Below are 3819 nucleotides of genomic sequence, written 5' to 3' on the forward strand. Positions count from 1 at the left end.
AGATAATAACATATACTATCACCTTTTCAGCACGGTTTCAGAAAAGGACCCTCCACGCCCAAGCAACAGAAAGTCCCCGTTGCAATATCGGCCCGACGTCTCTGACCGACTGCAAAACGGTTGGCCCTACCTCGGCGCCCGATGGAGGGCTGGTATCCGGGGACACAGGCCTCGCGTCCGCCGACCATCGGCAAGTGGCCCGACCACTGTAGTCGACGTGGCCGGGTGCACACTGCGTGAGGGCCGACTGCGGCCCAATATGCACCGGTTTGCCGTTGACCATCGGTCGGGTGTGGACGGTTTTTATTTTTTATATTAAAAAACACATAAGGTTTTTCTTTTCTTGCTGTGTGTTGCGTTTTCAGGTCATCGATATACAGTTTATTCGAGGCGTTCAACTCGCGCTGCCAATTAATATACGCGATATGCGCGTAATTCACAAGTGAAACATAATTAAACGCCTCTAATTATCCGTACTCGTTAGTGGAAATACGCAACACGCAACAAAAGAAACACGTGAACGCAATGTTTTCTCTTTTTAGGTGCTTATTTTGCAATCATCAAATACATAAATTTTTTCGTGCAGCAGTGTTAACAATTTGCAAGTAGTCTTTGTTCCCTGAAATAGTACGATACAGTTAACGGACACAGCTGGTCTGCTGTGAGAGTTTCCCATACTGCCCGGGAGGCTCTCTTTCAGCCGTTCCCATGTTCTTGGCTCTGAACGGTATAGCATCCGGCATTTCTCTGTCACCGTCGAGTGTGAAGCTTGGATAGTTACAGTGCTCATAAAAACTGAAACAAACGAACAAACAAATAATATAGTAATGAATAACTCTGTGAACCATGCAGATGATTTATAGTGGACTTTTTTCACAGTCGTGTGCGAGAAATCCCGATCCTGACATACCCACACACAACATAATTATTTTGTCGTAGCACATGCATGTAATGAACATATACTGTGCACTTTCAGTGAAAATTAGTGTGTTCAACTTCTGCCACGTGATTCACGCTTTAGAGCCGCCCAAGGAAACATGAGGACAGGAAGGATAGAGTTACTGACTTGGCTCAGAATATCATTGCAAAAAAAAAAAAGAAACATCCAGGCAGTGCGATAAATGAATACAACACATAGTTGCACAAACAAAATAGCACGCAGACTGCCACGAGACAAATGTATAGCTATACATAACGTCGAGACCGCGGTGAGAAAGTATTACACGTAAACTACGAAATAGCAACAACAGAAAAATTGGAGCACAACTTACGTATGGGCTATCAGCAGGGTCCCACATACGTGTCTTCTTGTCTGATGTTCCTAGATCTACTCTAGTCCACATGCGGTGAAGCGCCACACACAATCCATTCTTACCTGCAATGCACCAGACGTATATCGTACAGGTATTTACAGTTTTGTTTTTTCGTCTGTGGGAAGGAACGAAAGCAACTTCTAATTAATTATGACTTTTCCGCCATGACAACCAGACAAGCGTCGTACCTGATTTCTTCCCGAATGGTGATAACAGTTCCGAACGTAGCAGGTCATTAGCACACTGTGCTTCAATTTAAGCAGTGTTTCCTAGAGCAAAATTAAGGAAAATACAAGACGAAAAAGTATTATTAGAAATATATACATGAAAGTACGCCGCACATTTCCCTGTCCCAACTCTCGAACGCTTGATCCGTTCTCATATAACGCCTTTCTTTCTTTTTTCTTCCTGTCAGAAAAAATAAACACAAAAAACAAGAAGTTTATGATACGTTGCAAAACCATTTACGCAATACAAAGCGAATTTTGTTCACTTGAAAAAGACGGTTATGCATTACACAACGTGAAATTAAAATGCCACTTACGAGTACGCATATCTTGAACGGCGAGATACGGCGGCTCCACTGCATGGAAAGGGCTTGCGCTGTTCTTGTCCATGTCACTTTTGTGTAGTTTGCGTTTATATGCGCAGTTCATGATAACAGAAATGGTCCAACTAGTCTACCAAGAGACGCGGAACGAGCTGGCATCCAGAGCTAGCATTTGGCGGCAACTCGCGTCCCTGCTTGCGCCTCCGCGCCATTTGGCGGGAACTCGCCTGCGCCCCTGCGAGCAGACGGCGTTGCGCTTGTCGAAGAAAAAATAGATAGCAAAGAAAGCCCCGCTTCGCTTTCTCGCCCTGTCCTCGCTGGTGGGAGCTGATGCTGCTTTCCAAGAACCTCTTCATTCCTTCTGGGAGAGGGAGGTGCGACCGCGCAAGACAACTGCGGTTCCCTCAGTCTTTTCCTTTTTTTTTTTTATGCGCCTCCTATGAGCGCGTCGCCGTTTCCTTTTGGTGTGTGTATTGGGCACGTGCGTGCTTGCGTGCGTCTGTGTAATGGAAATCTGCGTTCTATATTTTGCAGGGATTGGTAGCTCTATACGAATATGTATATAGCTTATGTATACAATAATTTGGCCTCTTCAATGCGTCGAACAGTACTTTGGGTGCTATGTACGTTAGCATGTAGGTTCTGTTTTCTTTTTGGGGAGTATTGTCTAAATATTGAATAATCTTGTTTTGTTGCATTTTGTACTTGCTCATTATTGTATAACTGTTATTACCGTGTGCAATTATCTTTGTTTTAAAGTCTCGCTGTAAAGGCTCTGCCAAGCGAAAGGGGGCTGCGGCTTTGTCAATCTGTATCTGACAGCTTCTTCTGCGCCTCCGCCATCTGTGCCTTTACAAGGCTGATATAAATAATTTGAATTGTAACAAATATTTATCGTCAAAGCATCGCGTCTATATGTGCACGAAGTTCGATATGTGCGTGCATGCATACACAGTCAATACGCTTTCCAGGGAGCTTTGCACGAAAATGGTACGTATGCTTCACAGGAGACGGCGCTTGAAAAAACACTCATGATATACCATGAATTATTAATTCTTAACAGCTTGATTGTTGAATGTCATTGGTTCATTGAGCAAAAATTGGAAGAATTTGATCTAACTCGTTTTTCACAATCAAAATCACGTCGACAGCAGAAATGCTCCATCTTATGATTTACATACAGCCTTGACTATTCTTAGACGAATCGACAATAGCTACAAAAATTGCAAATTTTTACATCTCTTTACAATTCGGCTTCGTATAATCGCTTCTTTCACCCTCCCCGGTGAAAACATCCAACTGAAATGTTTCCTAGAACTGTACAGTCCACGAGTCGCCTGCGCTTAGATCGTTTGACGATTTTTGCTGTGCCGCGACAGGGCCGTTTACAATTAACACGCCGTTCGCGAACAATTTTGCTTGACTCTTCCGCAGTTCGCAAGACTATTACGAGAACTGTCTAATGCAATATCCACTTGATTAAATTTTGTTCCCCGTTAAATAGTTATTTTCTCGATAGTTTAACTACAAAAGAAGAAAGCAATAATGAACGATACAATAGTGTTGCAAACATATCCGTTTTTGAAGTATTGAAATCTTGTGCTTCTTGGTAAAGCAAATGTAATACTTACGCGATTTGTCTTCTTCTTGCGACTTGCACACTGGTCGCCACGTACTCTTGCTCTCATAATAGTGGTCGTTGCATGCGCACCCGCATATATGGCGGAAATACATTTGCTTCTGATTTCATTATTCACTCTAACTACTAGAGTTCGATCAGACCAGAATAAAACACAGAACCATCCTTTAGCCGGAAGCTGATCTAACTGCCAGATGAACTGTCACTAACGTCTGTGTGTGATGGTTGCTGTTTTTCCCCGTGTGATGAACCGCCGTCATCGCTTTTGTATAGCTGGTATATATACCGTCATTATATATATTCGTCCGTCAACATTT

General features: G+C 43.1%; 1 long non-coding RNA gene across 2 annotated transcripts; it reads right to left on the reverse strand.

Moving 5' to 3' along the window:
* Positions 1–528: 528 nt before the first annotated feature.
* LOC129387126 (uncharacterized) lies at positions 529–2670 on the reverse strand. Of its 2 annotated transcripts, XR_011892659.1 has the most exons (4): positions 1858–2666; positions 1502–1721; positions 1272–1375; positions 529–795 (listed from the first exon to the last, which is right to left on the reverse strand). It is a non-coding gene; the product is annotated as an uncharacterized lncRNA (long non-coding RNA). The 2 variants fall into 2 exon arrangements; XR_008614429.2 differs by having other exon boundaries at positions 529–1375; positions 1858–2670.
* Between the last annotated feature and the right edge of the window lie 1149 nt (positions 2671–3819).

The sequence above is a fragment of the Dermacentor andersoni genome, chromosome 2 (assembly GCF_023375885.2).
Source record: "Dermacentor andersoni chromosome 2, qqDerAnde1_hic_scaffold, whole genome shotgun sequence".
Classification (NCBI taxonomy): Eukaryota; Metazoa; Arthropoda; class Arachnida; order Ixodida; family Ixodidae; genus Dermacentor; species Dermacentor andersoni.